Source organism: Polypterus senegalus, chromosome 4 (genome assembly GCF_016835505.1).
Source record: "Polypterus senegalus isolate Bchr_013 chromosome 4, ASM1683550v1, whole genome shotgun sequence".
Classification (NCBI taxonomy): domain Eukaryota; kingdom Metazoa; phylum Chordata; class Cladistia; order Polypteriformes; family Polypteridae; genus Polypterus; species Polypterus senegalus.
The window spans coordinates 73892735-73915769 of NC_053157.1; the positions used below are offsets into that span (position 1 = coordinate 73892735).

A 23035-nucleotide genomic window follows, 5' to 3' on the forward strand; every position below is an offset into this window, starting at 1 on the left:
GCAGCAAAATAAGAATTGTTAAGTTCTGGGTTGACATTGGTCTTTTAAAGTGTCTTCCATGTTCAGTGACCAATGATCATTCTCATGTCCTTTTCCTTTTTTATCTTTCCATTACAGTGTTAATCTGGAACTTGAGATTTGTGTGACCTTGATTTACATTTTTTTTGTAAATCAGATGATGAAGTAATCGTTTCATGGGGGTAAGAAATTTCTCTTTTAGTAAACCAAGATTGAATTGCAAATCTGCATTGTTGGATTAATTCTTGCATCTTTTCCAAAATTGTAATATTTAAGTAATACATTCAGAATATTATTTGGTTTATGTGCTTCTGAAAATTGTTTATTAATATGACATTTTCATTTGCTAATTTCACCCTGTGATGAGCTGGTACTTTGTCCAGGGCTTGTTCCTACCTTCTGCCTGATGCTTGCTGAGACAGGATCCAGCTTCCAAAACCATCTGTGGATGAGCAGGTTTAGACAATGGGTGGATGTTGTAATCCAGCTGCATCTCTTAATCCTCACATTAGTGTTTATGCACTTTTGTATAATGTGCAGTAATCCATGTATTGATCTGTTTTCTTCTCAGTAATATTCCATAATTTCATGAACCTCAACCCTTAGGCTCCCTTAGACAGATGACTACATACACAAGTTCTTAGGACTTTTGTACTGCCAAGTGTATGTCTGTCTGACTGTTATATAAATTTTGTTTTTTATTTAAGCGTTTATCTGTTGTGAAAAATCTCCTTAGATTGTCAATGACATGGCTTTTTCAGAATCTTCTCCATCATGTTCAAATTCCTCAGGTATGTTGTGTGTTTTGTGCTTCATATGGGACTGAGCTGAGCTGTTTGTACTGAACAAATGCAGATATTGATAATAATACTGCATAAAATAAATGAGTACAACCATATAATAGGTGGCATTCAATCTTTTCTCTTTCTTCCTATCAACTGACTTGAAAAGCTAGTATGTGCAAATGATGTTAAGTTAAAGGAAGATGAAAGAAAAGTTTATACAGGTGAATGAACATTCTCTGTGGAAGTACTGTATATCTTCTCATATTTTTATAAGTTACAAATGAGAAAAAATATAAATTGAATGCTCCTTAACATATGTTTTTTTCCTTTACCTTTTAGTATGGTTATTTGAAAAAGGATTCTCAGTGCATAGATGGTTCCCGCTTTCCCTGTATCCTAAAGAAAATAGGTCTAGTTTCAGTGGCATGTTGAACATTAATAAACAATATAAATATATACAAAGTAACTTATTATTATTGTTTTGTTTTTGGTAATTTAACTGAAAGGCAGAATTTGTTCCCATGTGGGCTCTTGTAGTAACCTCAGGCAGAGTTCTGGTTCCATCAGATAAGTAAGGCAAAATGATATCCCTCTTCTCCATGCCCCTTTTATATTTCCCTGGGGATAACTGACAGGTTCAGTCCTCTAGCCTCATTGCTGAATCCCTTTCATTTCCTGTCTCTCTTCTATAGCATCTTTCTTGTAAATACACTTATACTTCCGTCATGAGTAGACAGAAGATCAGGTTTCATGACATTCTGAGTTTTCAGTCCTGCTTCTAAGGAATTTGCCCTGTCTAAATGTGACAGTATAGTAGACTGTTACAGCAGCATTCAAAGAACAGGTTAGAGAACAAGTTAAAGTCTCCTTCATGCTTGTTGGATCTAAACTTTGTTTGAGATTGGTTTGCAGAATATGAGGCCTTACTTTAGAGGATGAGGTGGTGGTTGCAATGTTTATGGAGGGTTTATATCCCATGATTTTTTTTATTCTCCAGATGAAACTAAAACAAAGAGAAAGTGTAAAAAATAAATGAGCAAAAGTTCCAAGTCTAGAGAAACAATTATAAAATCCATTGCAGGCAAATAGAGTTAAAGTTGTGAGAATGGAGCTCTGAACAAGGGTCACACAGTATATCAAAACACAAATACAAAATAAGTGGAATCTGAACAATTTAGAAGAGACTCAGTAACTGATATCCAAAAATTAAAGCAAGCAGCTTGTTTAAAAACACATTCCCATATATAATGTGATCTACCAGTTAATTCCAGTTACCACATACAGTATGTTAAAAAAGACAACACCAGCACAATCAGAACATGTAAACTCCACACAAACAGTCACTGAGCTGGGAATTTTACTCAAGCCCCTAAAACTGTAAGGGCAGTATCCATCTTTCAGTGTTCAAATGTGCTTATCTTGTTTGGGGTCATAGAGAGCAATAAATGACAAATCCCAAGTAAACAAATTAGTACATAATTATGTTTTGAAGTATTTAAATACTACACACAAATTTAAAACTATATTTTTTGTCATAATAGTTATCTTTGCAATAAAATGATAGGGTCAGTACTACTGCTGCTACCACCACTACTACTATTGATGAGGCTGGGATCTGCTCCTGTTTTATGTAAGAAGGCATTGGATTAAGCAGGTGTATAACATGAGTAAACATATGTGTAGATATCTGAGATTCATGTAGATAATTCAGTGATTATATAAAAAAATAACAATTTTTAAGGATAATTTTGGTAAATTTCATCCATCCATCGATTATCCAACCCGCCATATCCTAACCACAGGGTCACTGGGGTCTGCCAGAGCCAATCCCAGCCAACACGGGGCGCAAGGCAGGAAACAAACTCTAGGCAGGGCACCAGCCCACCGCAGTGATAAATTTCAATTTAAAGTTATTACTTCACAAATATGGTACAGTATATATACATATGACATGTGATATTATGATCCAAATTCCAGCAATTTCAGTCATTTTTAAGAAATATCTTACCCACACTGTCATTTTACATTGCAATTAACGGGGCACTGGTATAGCTGATAAACAAAAGCCTTAAAACTTAACCAAAACTGTTAATTTTTAAAGCCAAGATAATAGTTGTCAAGTATTGATCTGCATCCTGTGATCACACACATTATGGAATAGCTTATACATGTAATTTTTGAACAAAAAATACCAGTAGTAAGAGATTCAGCCATTTTAAAAGAAAACCAGCTGTGCATGCAACCTTAGCACTGGTTGTCTTCTGCAAACCTTTCACTCCATCAGAGGGGTGGTTTCTTTCCAATCACAGTAAACATGCCGTATGGCTGATTTTGTTTTGATATACCTCCATATTTATGTGCAAACTCACACAAGCAAATGGAAAACTTATTCTTACCATGAGAAAAATAGTATCATGATTTTGCGACAAAATGATTATTTGCAGATCCCTTTTGTTGTCACAAGCATTGTTTGGAAACATGGAGGGCATGTTTCCTTTTTTTAAAACTCAGAGATGTGTGGACAAGATATTTTTTTAAATTTATAGAAAACACAAGGCTTTGGAAACAATTTCACATGTCAAATGCATATATACCATGTTTGTGTAGAAATAACTTTGAACTGAAAAACATCCTTCAAATTCAAGACAATTTAAATACCTACCTTAATTATATCAACATACAAAATGTTTATAAGGTTATAGATAGAAAAATGGCAGCAGGGGAATTAATTTATGACCTTGCAAGCTTATAGTAGCTGGAGAATGAAATGGTTTAGATAAAATTACTTTGGAGCAGGCCTCATCCATTGTTCAACCATCATGCTTCTGCAATATTATGATCAATTTGTGTTGTTTTCATATTTTACAAAAAATTAAGGCTATAATGCACATATTTATGTAGCAGTTTAGAACCATTTTCAAATATAATAAATCATGTTTTAAACAGTAAACCTACAATAGTAATTTACTCCAATATGATTCAGTTTGACATTTGTCTTGTGAAATGTAGTCCCATACTGTTCCAAAAAAAGAATGACCTTTGAATATGATTTAAAATGTTTCTGAATTATCAGAATTAAAGCTATTAACAAATAGTAACCCTACATACCTCTGCAGGTGAATCAGTTAATCATTTTTGTATGCAGAAAAAAAAAAAAAATTTAAAATTATTCAGTAAATTTAATTTAGATGCATTTGCTTATATAAAAACAAGTATACACTATTTTGGAGTAGCAAAGGTTTATCCATAAATAAAAATAAGTGTACATTATTTTGGAGCAGTAAAGGTTTATCCATAAATAAAAAGTGTTCTTTGTTTAAACTACAGAGTGGCAGAGGTGGCATTGATAAACTAGGATACAGATATGTTAAACAAGTTGAAATCAGCCTGATTGGATGAACTTTCATGAAAAGAACAAACCAAAACTCAAAGTTAGAAATCTGGAATTTAGGAAGATTTATTCTTTTGAGGTGGAAGTGAATAGTTAATAACAAATGTACGGAAATGACATATCTCATCCTTAAATTAGATAACTCTGATTATTTAACTCAAGTGTTATTCTAACCTGGCAACAGCAGAGTTTCCCAAGTAACTAACAGAATGACATTAAATGTAGCAGAAAGATTAAAAAGTTCAGATACATATACAAATTATTGAATGTCAGAAAAATAAAGCTGGGAAACATAGAAAACATACCAATGTAGACTTAAACAAGCAGAAGCTAATGTTAATACATACTGTACAGTATGACTCTGAAAGTTGTGCTGGGCAGCCTGGTAGACAAGGGGTTGCCTGGCAGGAAATGTTCATGTAAGACAGGAATAGTGCTGATCAGAGCCATAAGGACAAGAGGACAGCCCACTTGAGGAGTGAGCATGTAAACAAATATGGGAATGCAGTAAGATGTGCACTTCTAGAGTAATTAGACCTTTGGATGGAAAAGTGCCTAGGAAATTATTTTGACGCTACCTCACAGCCAGAAGCATAAAACGTGTGCAGTCTGGAGGTGAGCTGGACCAAACACTTTACTTGAGGAAGGAAGAGAGGCTGAAGGTCGGTGGCAAAGACAGAGACAAAAAAAGTGAGTGAGAATTTTGCTTTGTACTGCTTATATGGTGAGCAAGTGGATGAGCCCTTGTACTTGACAGAAAAATGTCCAGCTTCTACAGTATGTAGTTAGTCCTAGCAGGGCTGTACATTTATTGTGTTTTGCTGTTAAGCTGTTGCTTTGTGACCTTTTTTTGTTTATCCTTCCCTTCTATTTATGTGGCTTTAGCAAAACACAATTTTTGTCTGACCTTCTTGGCATCATTTTGTGTTGTTGGGTGCAGCAGGAGCACCTTTCCTTGTTTAGAAATTATAGATAAAGGCATAAAAAAACAAATTAGTTTCTTTATTTGCATTTTGAACTGTATTATGCAAACATGTGACGCTAGGGAATTGCTGTCTGCACTTCAGCTTTCTCTTGGTTGCCTTATTAAGCAAACAACACAATTTCCAAGTAAATATTTCCAAATTAAGCCAAGATTATGCCAACAACTTGGAAAAAATGCAATAAGATTAGAGGGATGCACCTCGAGGGAAACTACACAAAGCAGAGGTTGAATTAAATTACAATAAAGTCCTGTGCCATTTTTGCCTGCATTTTTGTTATACATTTTTGGATTCGTTGTTTATTGCTTTAATTAGTAGTTTATTATTAAAAATTAGGTCAAAAATTCTAAAGAAGGTTTATTGCACTTTTACACTTATTTTAACAGAAGCAAACTGTCACTATTTAAAAACCTGTGCTGGCCTATTACGTCTCTATTGCAGTGGCTTTTTCATTGAAATGGTTTCTGATTTATTTTGCTTTCACTATGACCTGCTACATTTTATGCTGCTTCAGTACAATATATTGTCTAATAAAATGTTGTTGCATAATGAAGTGATACATAAAATAAATGAATAACTATAGCTCTTATTTTATAAAGACTGTGTTTGTAAGGATCTTTTTTCATGACCCACAGAAAAGTCAGAAAAAAATTAATAGGATTTAGGATGTCTAACATAAGATACTCCTGCATTACAGGCAATGGTATAAAAGTTACAGTGAATTGTGAGTTAGTTTTTTATACTTCCATGAACAAATCTACATGAAATAAAATTTACATGTATTCTTAAATCTTATGTATTAAATCTTATCTCTTATGTATTAATTATTTATAATTTTGATGGCTTGTGGAAACAAACTGCTCTTATATCTTTATGGTTTGGCTTATTTTAGTTTATAATGCCTGGCAGATTAGAGAAGTTCAACAAGGTTGTGGCCTGGATATGAGAGGTTTCAGTTGCAGTTGTTTCATTGATGCTTGTAGTTTTTACAGATGTTTTTATGTTAACAAAGATTTTAATGCTAGTCAGTTCCACAGCTTTAATGAAACCATCCATTTTCTAAATTGCTTAATTGTGGCAGAATGTCTGTCTGTTTTGGCCTTATTGTGATCAAGATGAGAACAAGGTAACTCACATGCCCACAGCCTAATATGGATTCAAACTAAGATGTGTTATGTTATATTTTTATTTCAGTTTGCCCAGGGATGTTGTATGTTGAATAGCAGACTGCTTTCCCATTGTACAAGATTAAGACTACCCTATGTGTACCAGTAGTAAATTCCTGAAAGAGCTGAGGTTAATCCTGTTTTGAAACATATACTATAGTAAAGATGTATTTAAGACAAAGAGGTTGTAGTCTTGCCAGTTCAATAAGCAAGTTTAAGGTGTCAGACAAAATGCTTAGGGGATAAATTGACAAGCTGGAAATTTCAGTAGTTCTGTGTTTATCAAGTGCTTTCCAGGTAACACTAGACAATCAAGAAGTTACGTATATGGTGTAAGTCTTGGTAATGGATAGAAGGGTTCAGATTTAAGGGGTATTGGCTCAAGTGAAAAATATACTATCAGCACAGGTTACATTTGTGTGAGGGTGTATATAACATAATATACTCAGACCAATTTAATCCAATAAAGGGCCACAAGAGCAGAACCTGTCTCAGAAGAACTGGGCACAAGGTAGGGGAACATGCTTGTGCTTACCCATACAGGGAGACAATTTAAATTCACCTAACCTCAACTTTCTTGATAACACAAGAAGAAAACCTTTGTAGAAGAAGGGCGAGCATTCATTTCTATATGAACAGTGGCTGCAACAAGATTTGAATCTAGGACCCTGGATCTATCTAGTAGCAGCACAAACCAGTGTGCCTTGAAGTCTGTGTATAAGTGATCATGAGTAAAACATTGTAGCAGGTGAAATGTAGATTTGGGGTGGAGTATATTATATAAATATATGTTATTCAAAAACAAATTGTTAACAAATATGGATACATGTAATTTAGAAAAGGCTAGATTAGAAAGGGAATTGTTTAATGTATGCATAAAAGGCTGACTTAAAATATAAGACTGCTTCTATTTCAACGTGAGCCACATTAAACTGAGGCTTCCAAGGTTAAAATAGAAGGAATGATGGAATATCACTTGGAGTGCGTTATATGGCTCTAACTCAAACAGCTAATCCATCTATTCATTTATTTTTGACTGGCTTTTTTGATTTTATGGTCCCAGGGAGTAAGAACCACATCAGGTGCAAACAATAAACCAACCATAGCCAGAATGATATTTCAAGTGTGATAGAGAGACAGTTTTTGTCTTCCTTACATGTGTCTGACAGTTGTTATAAGTGCTATGTTTAAAGGTGCTCTGGGCAGAATCTGTAGAAAAGCCCATTTCTTACTAGCACCCCAGATTAGGTTATAACACATAGGGTGTCAGAGTCACACTACGTGATATAAGATCATGTATATTATATTACAAACATATTGTAGACTCTAGATATGTGAAACCTTTCCTGATATATTCTAAATGTATAGGCTACATAAGTGTTTTTGGCAGATGAAAGTGTTTTTTCTCTACTTTACACATTTGTCAAATATGTGGTCCCTCAAGGGGGTGCTCTCACAATCTCCAAACTCACAGAACACCAAAGAAACCAAAAATAAAAGACAGAGAATGGAAAAAGGAAACAGCACAGAAATGTACAGCGCTTTCGGAAGCAAAATGTACAAAAACAAGGGGACACATCAAAGTAAAAACATTTCTTTGTCACCCCACTACTCCTTCATCCTTTCTTTCTTCATACAAGGCTCTTTGTCCTTCTAGCTGAATTCTTGTTCACTCTCCACATGAATCTAGATTCAGCTGGCATGTAATCAGAAGAGTCTTTTAGGTGCAAGGAATGACAATTCCACAGAATAAATGGGGTTTCAACTCCTTCCCTATTTACTTCAAAGTCGTTGATCAACAAATATAAACAAAAAAGAGCTGTCAGTTTTTTGGTTTGGAAACACAAAACACTAGGTAGCCTCTCTGGAGGTCTCAAGAACAACTCAGTTCCTTGAATGCTCGTCTGTCTAAGGAGCTCTGTCTCATAGGCTGTTTGGTCAGCATAAGATGCCCTTTGTGTCTGGCTCAGAAATTATGAGGAAGGGGTGGAGTCAGTTACCCTCACATGGTGTCCTCTCATCACTGTGGAGGGAAAGGGAGAGAACATAATTAGTTGCAGCGTCTCCTCTTGTCCCGGAGGCATATTGTATACCTTGGATGAGCTCTGAAGGTGAACCTTTGTTGCAGATACAGTATGTGGAACAAAGGTTCTTTCTTGGGTCAAGACAAGAACAAGAGAGATCTTGAGGGCAACCTGAAAGAATTTTCTTTATTTCTGCATAACTGAATTCAATATAGGGCTAGGCAAAACTGTCCTGACATTTGTCCATAATACTAGGGAGCAGAGAGATACATACTGTATTAGATAACAGGTGTTCCTGCCACTACTTAATTGCATAGTGGATTTTAGGGCACACTGCCTATTGTTCCTCTTCTGCCCCAAACACACATAAGTACCCTAAGGAGTCAAATGCTGTAGGGTTCCATACGTAATATTGGGATATTGTACCCTCTCAGCCCAGTTTCACCAGCACTGAAAGCACTGCCAATATTTGTGCAGCTCACACATCCTACAACCTGTCCCTTGCACTAGAGAAACACTGTTTCAGCTTGCCTACTCCTTTTATAATATATACATAGTGTATGCCAAGCCACCAAAGTAACTGTCAATGCTTTATATTGCCTGTACTTGTAATTTGCTGATCTCTGCACAGCATCACCAGTACAGAGTTCACAAAGCCTTTCTGGAAAGCTATAGAGGATTTCAGTGTTCACAGTATCATTTTCAGAGGAGCATCACAAGATGCAAAGTATAGGTCTTCGTTCTGGTAGTGTGCTACCAGCAGTTTTTTTGTTAACCCAACTGTGTACTTCCATATATTGGGAAGAACTGGTAGCTACTAGATAGAAATTATGCAAACTCCAAACTGAAAGTGTTTTGGCTGTAGGTCAAGCCCAGATCTCTGGAACTAAGAAGATACAGCTGTAACAACTCCTCCACATAGTTGTGGGAATTACAAAATTTAATCAGAGTACAGAGAAGCTATTCCCATTGATGCTGTGCATTTTGTGTTACTCACATACTGTAGATATTTTATATCCTTTAGTTTGTGAGTGTTTGTATGAATTTTTCATGATGTAGATATAATTAGAGTTGTATGAGTAATCACTGCTTATCCCATTCAGCTTAGATTCACACCTGCATTTGGGGAAACGATCAGACGTGAAATTAACTGAGGCAATCTACACCATAGCTCTTAAAAAGCATTTAGGCACATAATACCCTGATATTTGCAATAGAAGTAAAAATATCTACATCTGTCTGCTCTTAAATATTATTAGGGTATATCTGCTTCCAAAAAATAAAAAACCTTGCTAATGCTTTGGTGGTTAACAGCAACAATCCATTTAAAGTGCCATTATCTGGCTTTACCCAGTTTGGCTAAATGCTTCCCTGATTATTTACAGCGTTTAGTGGATCCATTTTTAATGACCTTATATATTAAAGAATAGGAAACATAAAAGCACTGCTTTTAATAGTTTTAATATAGCATGGGGCATTGCTACTCAAACTCAAGTACACATGCTGTTCTAAATCAGAATTCTGTGCATAAGTGCCATGTGACCTCAGATTTAAACATAGGCTATGGCAGTAAGTGGCATTACTATATTCAGAAATTATATTCTGTATAATTCACATGTTTTTGAGCATGGTGAAAGAATATTGCATGTGTGTCCACTTTGCTTTTTGTCTATTTTATTCTAAATTAAACATTATAACAGAACACAACTCAGTCAGATAAATATGGGTAACATTCTGTATGCTTTGAAAACATTTATTACATCTTGTCTGAAGAAGGGGCTTGAGCTTCCTCGAAAGCTTACATATTGTAATCTTTTTAGTTAGCCAATAAAATGTGTCATTTTGCTTGACTTGCATCCATAATGGCTAATGCGGTACAACACCCTACAACTAAAAACAATCAATAAAAACCCATAGAATTCAACTGCCACTTGACAAAGAGAACAATACATATAAAGAGCCCCATCTAAAGTAGTTCTTTGTATGGGATGTTTACTTTAGAATTATACAGTAGTAGTCACTTATGTCTATATGTCAAAGTGGTTTGTATACTTTTCAATAAATCCACAACTCAATCAAAAGCAAAAATGTTATCTTTAGCGGATGTACAATTTAAACAGATTGGGAATTGTTACATATACATAACAGAATTATTTTACATTACGGCAAGTAATTAACTGTAGTAAAAAAATAGTAAAACGTAATAAATTGAAAGAAAATCATATTGCATGTTGCATTAGAGGTATTCATTGCGTTATAAGTTTTTGTTCTGTTTGGCTTTGAAATTAATAAGCAAATACTTTTTAAACTTACACTTTAACTGTAAAACTTCTATAAAAACAATTTTTTGAATTACCTTTTCGTCAATATTGCATTGAATTTTGATTCTGTGTTTGGACTTACATCGTGACAACACAACGTATAACTGCCCGTGAGTGAATATCATTTCTTTCTCTCGAATAAATAAACCGATTTTTCTCGAATGTTTGTCCCTGTGATTTGTTAATTGTCATAGTGAAAGCTATTGTAATGGCAAACTGTAAACGTTTTAATACGAATGGCATATCAAGATCTCCTTTGATGTCTAATGTTATCCGTGGAAGACGTACTACATTACCTTTCTCGTCTCCTGTTAAAATTTTACATGCCATTGCCGTGTAACCACTCGACAATTTTCTCTTTAATTCATTTGACTTCATTGTTTCACAGTGCTAAAATTGCCTGTACTTTAATTTCTTCTGTTGATAACCCTTCAAGATGAAATTCTTCAATAAAATTTGGACATAATAAGTCTTCTTTTATTGGGAGCTTAAAGTGAGGAAAACATAAAAATTTATAAGAGCTGAGAGCGCAGGAACTGTGACTAACAAAAGCATTTACACGAATGAGAGGTGAGAGGACCATGGGCGTGGTTGAAATGTTTGAGAGGAGGGTGGGACTTGAAAAAATCTCTTGGCAGTAGTCTCGTCTCAAGATTTTCTTTTATAATAGAGAGATAAGATTCCCTGTTATCTGTTCTCTTTAATTAGTAAAATGTGCGAGCTGCACAAGTATATGTTGAGGTGAACATAACGTGACAGCTGAGTGAATCTGAATTTATCAAAGATGCCACCTATCTCACGCCACATACAGTGTAAGACACAATACCATTGAATAGCTGATTTTCAGTCCTTTTCAATAATGTGTAGTTTTCTGTGATTGGTCTTGGTTGAGAAGGGATTGGATTGGCCAATTTTTTCACTCCAGCTATAGAAAGAAAGCTTGGGGTGTGGGAATTTAAATACATAGAACTTTCCCATTTGTAGTGTCAGACGTAATATGTGATCCTGAAGGATGATATGTCATGATGATGGGCAATTTATTTAATACTAAAGTGATTCTGATAAATATGTATACATTGTGACAATAATTGAGTCCATACATCATAAAAAGGTTTGGGGCAGCCACCCGTATAATATCCCTGTGTGCAAAAGGCTTTTAAAGTAACAGAGATGTTCACCAGACTGAGTCCAAGACAGAACTGATTCATTGTAAGCAAAATGATGGTTTTAAAGGCCCATATAGGAAATGACATCATCAAAGGGGCCCGAAAACCAGAAGTAACATTGTCTGGGCCGGAAGTGACATCATCAAAGGCCTCAGAAACTGGAAGTGGTGTTGGCTGTACCGGAAGTGACATCATCAAAGGGGCCAGAAAATAAAAAGTGCCACAGTCTGGACTGGAAGTGACATCATCAAAGGCCCTACCAATTACACCTCCCCCACCCCTCACCCCCATCTATCCATCTATGTTGTTATTTGTTGTTATGGCATTACGGACTTCGTGCTTGTGATAAGCTGTTCTGTTTCTTTAGTAGTCAAGCGGTTAGATTGTGATTGCAAAACCTGTCTTTTCCTATAAAGTGCCTCATTTGGAGACCTGCTGTATTCTAGATCTATTCTGGTAATTTCACTGATTAAAGTAACTCAAACGCCTTCTTGGTTTCCGATTTATTTTTGTTAGAAAGATATGAAATAATCTGTCCTCTTAAAAAAGGCATTCAGAGTTTCTTAGAATATACATGCTGAGACCTCTAAGGATGCATTTGTCTCAAGAAAATAATTCATTTGCTTGGATATAAATTCTGTACAGTTCTCTTTAGATAATGACACGGGGTTAAGACGCCAGTTATGAGATGAGTGAGTAGGACGCAGTAATTTAAGCTCCAAGATCAGAGTGGCATGGTCAGAGATTACAATAGCATCGCACTTACAAGATTTGATAGTGGGCAAAAAATTATTGTCTATTTGAAAATAAACAATTCATGAGTTGCAATGTTGTACTGGTAAGAAACAGGAATATGCTCTTAGGTTAGGATTTAAAAACCTCCATGGGTCTGATAAGTTATGATCCCTTACAAACTGTGTAATTATTTTTGTAGTATTCAATGATATCGCCATTGTAGCTGAGGATCTATCCAGGTCTGGATTTAAACACAGTTAAAGTCTCCAACCATTATAATTTTATGAGTGTTCACAATAGGGATAGAGAACGATTTTTAGATGCAACAATTGTCACTTTGTACTGATTATGACAGCAAAGGTTTTAAATGGATGTTTCCCATGATGTATTGCACACTGTGTAGAATAATTATAACTGATTCCATATCTACTGCTCAGTCCCAATTTTTTCCTAGCCAATTAACTTAATTATTTTCAAGTATCTACAGTATAGGATCTGAGAATGTCCCTACTTGAATTTGAACTAGAGATGCACATAATTTTTAATAAATATAATGGAACTAATAGCTTATAAGAAAAGATGTGAGAAGAGATGGTTCAGCGTATATCTGTGTATTTAATATGATAAAATACTCATGCCTAATATGTTCCTTATTTTTAATGAATGGGGAAATTAAAATACATTTTTAAATAATCAAAGTAAAACTAAAAATGTTGAAAGACATAAGTTTCATGTGAAAAAATGTGATAATTGAAAAAGTTAGATGAAACAAACAATATGTGAATCATGCCAAATGTAATAGACACATTACTTTTGTGATTTAAAATGTACTGTATGTATAGGGTCAGTATTGTCACATGTACTAAGTTCACAGCCCTCAAATGCCCTCAGTGGGTTTTATTCAGCACTGTGGATGGAACAGAAGAGGATAAGGTTAGCACCAGTGCCCTCTTTTGACCTGGGGTGGTAGTACATACCTCACAGAAGCCCAGAAGATGATCCAGGGATTCACATGTGACAATACATTTTAAAGCTAAAACTCCACAAAAGGTGAATTAAAATGAAAACTGTAAAAGAAAGTGGTGCTTTTAAAGATATGGCAAAAAAATCTGAATTTCTTCTTAATGTAAACATCATATCAGAGCACTTTTCAGAATGTAAAATAAGGCAAAGTGTCAGCTAATTAAACAATCAAATCAGAGGAACATAACAGTAACTAATTTATTTGTGAATTAGAATAAAAGCCTCTGGGTATAGTACTAGGTACCAGGACTGAACTTGAGAACCATTAGTCTAGTGTTTGTGATATCCATGCCTTTTATAACCCTGTGTTAAGCAGCTTAGCTCAGCACAAGGAACGTATGCACTCATATTTCTGGTTCCAGTTTATTTTTTCACACCTTTTGTGATCAGTGAGGCACCATAAATGGTGCCTGCTTTTGCTGATGTTCATGCCTGGACATAACTTTTAAACTGTAGGCTTTAAAACCTACTGTACATTTGGCACTTTCATTAGCTATGAAAAGCATTCATACCCATCTTATATTTCACATATTATTTTGTTGTAATATTGATTGAAGCAGGTATGAAAATTTGTTTTTGAGACTTGTCTGCTACTAGGATAAAATCCATATAATGTCAAAAGTGATTGTAAAATTTTGCAGATACATTTAAAAAGGTAATTGTCCCAAAAAATAAAAGCGCTGCATATGACTGCTTCAACAAGTTGTAACCTTCGCTTATTTACGACAAACCTATACCTAAAATTCAGAAATTATTGAAAATCCCAAACAAGCCTAGCACAGTTCATCATAAAGAAATTAAGACAAGTGTGACTACTATGAACTGGATTTCCCAAAGCAGAGTACATGGGTCAGGAGACCACCAGGGGGCCTGTGGGAAAGGAGTTACAGAATTCAGTTGAAAAGAAAATTAACTGCGTGCAGCTACAATTACATGATTGCTCAAAAAATCTGTGCTACATGGAAGACTGGCAAAATAGAAGTCATTGTTAAGAAACATTGTACTTTTAATCAATAAAACTGTACTTTAGTGCTTATTTTATATGGATCCATTCAGAAGAGAAAACTATCCCAAGGGGCTGTAGAATTACAGATCTATAATAAAATTGTAAATGTATTTTTTGCATTAGGTTATGTGACTATGTGAAATGGGGATTGTACTGGCATCCCTGTTCTGTATAGTCCAGTACCTTAGCTACTAGGCCACAGATGTAATGCCACTAGAAGACATGTGAATGAAACTGAGATCAGAATCAATAAGAGATAAAAAGTTTAGCTTTCTAGCTTCAGTGCTAAGCACTGAATATACTCAAATAACATACATCATTTCAAAAACACAATTCGAAGAATGATGGTTGCAGCATCATACTATCGGGTTACTGCTGCTGTGCTTCTGTTGTGCTACAAATCAGATTGTAAAGGAAAGATTCATGTATAAATGGTGTGTATGCACAAAAATGTTGCGTACAGCCGTTTCCAAAATCACATTGAGATGTATAAAAACTAAACTTGGTGTAAAGCCACGCACATTATCATACCAGCTCAATCCATTGCGTGCGCAAGTTTTCAGCTCGGTTTTGCAAACTGGCAGCTCCCAGCATCAAAGCAGTGCTCCTGGTCCTGTGTGGTTTCCCTTTATTTTTTAGATTCACATCCCTGACACATCTTTATCAAATACACTGAAAATAACCAAATATCATTTATAAATTTAAGGCATCTGATTACACTCATCCTGTAACAATATAATGGTCCATGGAAAGGCCAAACTATTCCAAATACCACAGCACGGGGCACGTGCATGAGCGTTACTTTTCACGCTGTCTGGGATTTATGTAGTGGAAAAGCATGGAAGTTGGCTTACTCATAATTTTGTGCATCTGAATTTTTTTGTATGTACACACATTTCCACTTTTGTCTGTATGCCATGTTTTAGTGTGAATTCTACACACGGCATTATGCATGAGGCCTCAGGAGAGGGACATTTAAAAGTTTATAAGAGGCTGAAACTGAAAAAACTATTATTGTATAGAGGCAATCAGAACCAAAACGTTAGGCCAGTACAAAGTCGAAAAAGAAAAAAACTACAGGCACGACATCAAAGACAGAGAAATCAATAACAAAATTCAGTGACTAATTTTTTAGAATAATCCAAAAAATGTAGGATGGTGCTTCTAATTACATGACAATCTGTAAAGGTCTGAGGAAGAATTGATTTTAGGAGAAATATATTTCTAAAATAAGGTGAACCATAACAGCATCAAATAAGCCTAGAAGACTTTTGAAGATAAAGCAAAATAAATGGCACCAGCACTGGTTTCAGGTTACTAAAATGTTCAGTCATTATGTTCTTTTTCTTACAAGGCTTTTCTAAGTTAACAAGCAACTCATTTTCTATAGTAAGCCAGTATGGGCATTACACACATACATAATACATGGGCAGTATACTAATAAAAATTAAAATTAAGAATTAGTCCTATTCCATGGGAATTACAACCAAAAACTGTTAAGTGGTGGATGAAAAATTCAATAACTTTAATGCTTAATCAATGTTGTTTAAAACACGTTGGCCCTTGCACTGCAATTATTTTCTTGCCCTGGCTATATTGAACTTAAAACTTTGATGTGAACTTTTCTGCTCTGAAGTGGAAGAAAATTCCTGCTGTAATACAAAATTTATATGGCAAAAACACAGATCTGTGTCAGTCTGTGACATAAACAGACATTGCCCAGGGTACATTTCCATAACATATTGTATATATAAAGCAGGTGTTGGTGATGTATATGTCTCTTGGATAAGTGCATACAAACATAGCCCTACAGCATAGTTGATCTTGAAATGTACACAGATTTTGAAGATCAAAACTGAGGTTCTCCTGCACTTCTCCTAAACTCCAGTGGGTGTGTGCCACTGGAGGGCTTCCCATACATCTTTGAAGCCAGCCATGACACTAATACTTCATTCATCAGGTTAGTGGTAGTGGAAAGTATCAACAAGATAATTGTTAAAAATATGTATTGAGCTTGTCTCTATTTGTTTGAATATGCGTTTTTTGGTCTCTCATGTGTAATGTCCATCCATCCATTATCCAACCCGCTATATCCTAACTACAGGGTCACGGGGGTCTGCTGGAGCCAATCCCAGCCAACACAGGGTGCAAGGCAGGAAACAAATCCCTGGCAGGGCGCCAGCCCACCACACTCATGTGTAATGTATTCTACCTAATTATCCACAGGTGGATGAGTGACTGTTTCATTTATCTTTGACTCTCTCATTCTTGTTATGCTTGTTTTCTAGACATTCAATGTTTTTATTCTAATGCTTACTCGGTCTCTTTAATTTTATTTCCTGTTCCATACTCAGAACTTTGTTTGACTTGATAATGCCTATAGTTGTACCTTGGGATGAGAACTTCCTAGCTCACAGCCTATCATTGCCATTTGTTTTGAATTGTTTTATCTCACTTTCTACCCAGAAACATTTACATTATGTAGTTTGAAGAAATTAGGAATGTGTAGGAATCTGCCACCTCTAGTCTTTAAAAGATCTGGGATTTAAGATTTTCTGTCAATCAAAAGTTCCTTAAATTCAACAGATGAAAATTGTTCTTCCCTTTTAGCTAGAAGAAGGTTTAGAAATTTTACAAATTTTTAACACTTGCTGTGTTTATGTATTTTTACTTACCAAAGATATCTAATGATTATATAATCCATCCATCCATTTTCTAACCCACTGAATCCGAATACATTGTCACGGGGGTCTGCTGATTATATAATAGTTTCTGAAAAACATGAACCTCAAGAGGAATGAGTATGGCTGTTTTTTGGATTGCATGTGGTACAGTGAGTTCCGTAATACTGAAATACAATTTTGTTGCCCATATTTTCCAAACATATTTAATTAATGGAAAATATACTAATATAGTAAGTGAACTCTAGAATATACTTTCATAAAGCATCTTGTAATTAAACAATACCTCTTGAGAAAAAGGTGTAGTTACTATGACATCAGTTTAGTGAGTCAGTCATATCATATGAACTCTCTAAAGCCAAGTCCATCATTTTCTATTGGTATAGTTCTTAATTTGTCTCATTATGGGTTTATAGGGTCATTATTGTCACATGTACAGAGTGCACTGAAATTCTTACTTGTATGTCCTAATCAACATGCAATAATTCACCACCCTCTGGCACCATGATTAGTGATTATGATTACTTTACCTTGAAACCCCTGTCACCTTTGTCTCTGTTCAATTTGTACTTGCTTAGAAGCATTCATTAGTTCAACTTTATTTAATTTTATGTAGTACATTTTCATTTACAAGCCTAGAGCCCACAAATAACAATATAGTATGGCAAAAAAAGCAAAACATAAAATGCAACAAGACTCAAATACACATCACAGAACATGAATAGAAACATATAATTTACACATATTACAGTATATATATTTGCATTTTTAATGTGTTTCAATTCACATACAAGTACATTTTAATTATTAAATGGAAAAGCCTGATTATAATAAACTGCCACTAGAGGAGATGATCTAAGGAGACAATCTAAATCTGATTTCAGTAGCTTGTCTGTGTAGGCATTAGGATAAGTGCCATTTGATAGTGATGTATTTATTGTTTTCTTTCAACCAACTAGCAGGAATTAGGTCTTAAGTGGCAACTGGTATGTTTATGATATGCATTTTATTTCCTTGTTTCCTGGTGAGGACCATTGACGCAGAGCACTAAGCTAGATTGATTAGACCTCACTCTCCCCACATTCTCTAGGCCTTCCTAGTGACCTCTTCATTGGTCAATCTCACCATCTCTTCTGCCCTAACTTGTGAGTAAGACAAATGAGATCCCTGAACACATTCACTTGAAGCAGCCGCTTACCATTTACTTGCAGAGCACCAACCAGGAGTGAACCATAACTTCAGATTTGAAGGTGTAACAAAGGATTGATAAATTCTCATGAGCTCCAGATTTGTGTGCAAATGGTAAACTGTTGGTTCAGTATTCCTGGCAAGGAAGGAACCCATGTTGTTCTTGCTAAACATGAGGTTCAGGTGTGATATTTAGTTTCTTGAGTAGACCTTTGCAGAATGGCTTGGTAGTGTGAACTCTCCTTTGCTAACTGAGAAACACCGTCTTGTCTCCTTTTTTAAGACCTCTCTTTTAGTCTACAAATCCAAAGGCTACTAATATACTACTATTAAATGAATTGATGAATATTAGCAGGACATTTGTAACTGACAGCCAATTATGGTCAGTGAAATCCACAGAGCTATATGGGTCTTTGCTATTAGCTGTCAGTACTAGAAGGAGACTGATTGCTGGAACTGATGAGTAAAATCCACAGAAGAAGCCAGCTGACAGCGAGAAACTGTCTCAAGTCTCTCATAGTAGAAGAGACCTGAAGTTAAAAGATCAAATATAAAAAATTCAAATGTAACTGTAACGAGGATGATGGAAATGTAGTGGAATAAAATAATTTTTTTGGAATGTGGTTAAGTAAAAGTAAAAAGTGTTATTGCTCAAACTACTGAAAGGTACTGTCAGTCAGTCAGTCATTATCCAACCTGATATATCCTAACACAGGGTCATGGGGGTCTGCTGGAGCCAATCCCAGCCAACACAGGGCACAAGGCAGGAACAAACCCAGGGCAGGGCACCAGCCCACCGCAGTGATAGGTACTGGTTTTCCAGAAATCCACTTAAGTACAATTAATGGAATAAATGTAACACATTACCACCCAACTCTGAACACCAAAGTCACAGTTCTAATAGGAGAAGTTTTATATTTTGTTTTACAAATCAGCTGTAAATTAATTCTGTCAGTTATTTAAATTTACTAAAGTAGCAAGCACCAGAGTTGACATGTTGTGATCCAGGAATTCTTGATCTGAACGGTGACTGTGCATTCTTTTCAATTTGATTTTGTTTGAAGAGGAGCTTTTGTCTAGTTTATTCTACATATGAGTTGTAGTCTTTTGAAAAACAGCATTTAGTATTAGCCTCACACCATAAGAGCACTCACAGAAAACATGGTCCAAATTAATCACCCTAATTATTATTTTGACAGTTGTTTGCAGTTCTCTTTATATGTATTTTTTTCCTTTCTAAAAAAGAAACATTATTTTTTTAAATCTACGATTTTCCTTTTAGTATGTTTAAGCATTACATGTATAGTATTTTAAAAAGCTTTATGATTAAAATAATTGCAAATAGCAGCCTCTAGTTAAAGTTGTCAACACGTGTTTAATTTTATTATTAATGAGTAAAGTACTTCCTGATGTTTGTTCATGGAGTGTCTAATCGATAATCAGTTTTTTTTACATTTCTGTTTTCAGTGAGATGTTTGTTTTACAATGACAACAGCTAAAAAAGGCAATAAGCAGTTTATAAGTGAAGAGGTATTTTCAGATGAATCAACAGGTACTATAAATGCAAAGTGTTGTGTTTCTGTTATTAAAGAGACAGAGCATCCTCATTAAGTCAAGCTAGCCTATCATTTATAAGGTATAGATATAAGAATGTATCAATAACTTATTTTCAGTTGAATGTTTTGATAACTTATTATCAGTTAAATATACTTGAATATAATTTTTGTGTCAATCTTTAAATAATGTTTACTGTCTCTTTAATTAATGCATGGAGTGAAGTGGTTTACAAGTGAGCATCCACTAATTATATTTTTATTCTGCTGTGCTTTTCCCTTGTTGTTTTTCAGTATTGTCTCTTCCAATAGTTTTGCCACAAACAGTTTAATATAACAGGAATTTTTCAGTACACTAGTTTTGAATATCCAGAGTAATAAGCAAACAACTGAAGCCACATGAAAGGGCACCATTACAGAGTGCCTTCCTGTGTGTTCCTCCATAGAATAAGAGAGACTTCCAATTTTAGGAAGATGAGCTGTGGTGAGAGGTAGGATCTCTGCTCTTCATCCAGCACAATTTCTCCTTTCTGTGTGCGCACATCAAATCACTACCTGAAACAGACACACTATACCCGCACTTTTAATAGCAATCAATGTTTTATTGGGACAGTTTGCAGATGTCATAAATTTAGTTTTGTAAACTCCTAGAACCAGTCTGCAATTGATTTTGTTGTTATTAATTTTGCATTTATTATTCCAAAGTTTAATTTGACATTATCATTACAACATTTTGTGTTTGGATGTCCTAGCAGGCATCGCTGATCACGATGCTGTCTGACATTACCAAATGTGACATCATCACACAAACTTTATGTAAAAACTTTGGATATTCAAGCCTTGAATTAAAAAAAAATTAAATACAATACTTTGTATTGGCAAATATTTGGGGATCTTTTGTCTTGCCTTTTTCAAGTTTGATATTTCCTATGCTAGTATTTATTTCCTGATTTTATCCTTGACTTTGTACAAAGACCACTCCGAAGTCCTTCCCTTGTGCTTATTCATTTCCTCTTCCATAAAATCAGAAAATACATCCATCAGAACTACAAATTACATGTTACTAACAATAACACGAAGCATTAAAAACACAGAAAACAGAACTTGCCTTACCATATTATACTTGATAGATGATCACAAGCACTCTGATTATATTAGATTTGCATTCGATTTCAATTTTATTTGTCACATATAAACACACTGGGATATACAGTGAAATGTAGCTCAGTGAGCAGCCTGTACTGTGCAATAAAATTAAAATAAAAAAAATAATTGTTAAAAATTATGGATTAAAAATACTTAAATAAATGAAATTATATAAATCATATACACATCATAGGAATAAAAATTGTTAAGCAATTATAAAATAATAACAGTAGTTAAATACAAATAATAGGTTGACTGTTTTTATAATTTTGAGGAATGCCTGACAGAGTTACCATTTGTTCTTGATTTGACAGTATCGCAGGCACCTGCCAGATCTTAGCCTTTTAAACTGGCTGTACAACGGGTGAAAGGGAGTCCTTTACGATCCTGGCTACCTTGGTAATGCATCTTTTTGTATATAGGGCATGCAAGGATGGTAGTGATATCCCCATGATATTCTCAGCTTAGAATACAACTCTCTGCCGCGCTGTGTGGTCCTTTTTTTCAGATATGGACAAGACTTGATCAAGATCACTGACATAAAAATTGATACTTTTGCCAGTCTTACTGTGGACCAAAACCAAGGTCTTTCACGGGATAGTCAAGTGTTTAGCAACCAGCAATCTTTTGGCTTAAGAGCTAGTGCTTTAGACAGTACGCTGTACTGCCTTATCCAAGGCTATGGACTAATGTTATCTTTTTCACATTTAGGATCTTTTAAAAAAAAAAATTAAACTGTTGCTACGTAGCTTTATTTATAAGTAAGAGTACAGGGGCCTTTTGCAAGGCTCAGATTTGATGATGTCAAGCTGTACTTACTTTACAATAACCTATATTTCCCACATATTCTTAACCAATCAACAGTAAGTGAGACATGTGACAGAAAAATAAAATTGATAAGTGACTGTATATATTGTTAATAAAGTGAAAAAATATAAGCAATATACAGCTGTTTGCCAGTCTCTGACATTTAATAGTCAATATTTGCAGAGCACCAAAGACAGATAATAAATACCTGCCCTCCCTTTTACATAAAATTTACACTATAATTTAAAATTGTTTTCAATAAATATGTAGTACACACCCAGCATGGGTCTAGCACAGTACGAGGTGTGGCAGAAAAGTAATGAGCCTGGCAACACTGCAAGCGATCTGGCAACGCTGCGCTGTTGTCCTCGATAGAGCACGTGTATCAGTACCCTCCCATAGCTCAGTGCGAGTTTCAACTCCTTCCGTTAACTACGTGAGTTTTGTGACTGCTATTAGCGAAGTTGTGTTTTTGGTTGTGCGTCACGCAAAATGGAACAGCGGAATTTGGAGCAACGTTGTGCCATTAAATTTTGTGTTAAGCTTGGAGAATCGGCAAGTGTGACGTTTGAAAAGTTAAAACAGGCCTATGGGGAACATTCTTTATCCCGAGCTCAAGTTTTTCGCTGGCACAAATCATTTTTGGAAGGCAGAAAACACGTTGAAGATGAACACCGTTCAGGGAGGCCTTCAACTTCGAAAACCAATGAAAACATTGAACGTGTTAACACTCTTGCGAGATCAGACCGTCGTTTAACATTAAGAATGTTGAGTGAACAATTAAATTTGAACAGATTTACCGTTCATCAAATTTTGACTGAACATTTGCACATGCGAAAGGTCTGTGCCAAAATGGTGCCGAAAACCTCACAATTGAGCAGAAGGACAATCGAAAAAGCAAGTGTCTTGATCTTCTTGACAGAATCGCTAATGAGCAAGATTTCTTTAGTTGTGTGATCACAGGTGATGAATCATGGATTTTTGAATACGATCCTGAGACCAAGAGGCAAAGTCAGGAGTGGCACACTGCAAACTCTCCTCG

General features: G+C 35.2%; 1 protein-coding gene across 1 annotated transcript in view; it reads left to right on the top strand.

Moving 5' to 3' along the window:
- Positions 1-23035, top strand: part of cracd (capping protein inhibiting regulator of actin dynamics) — a 310383-nt gene that overhangs the window by 163149 nt on the left and 124199 nt on the right. The window contains exon 3 of the mRNA XM_039750891.1: positions 118-200. The gene's annotated coding sequence lies outside the window, so the exon portion shown is untranslated. The remainder of the gene's footprint in view (positions 1-117; positions 201-23035) is intronic.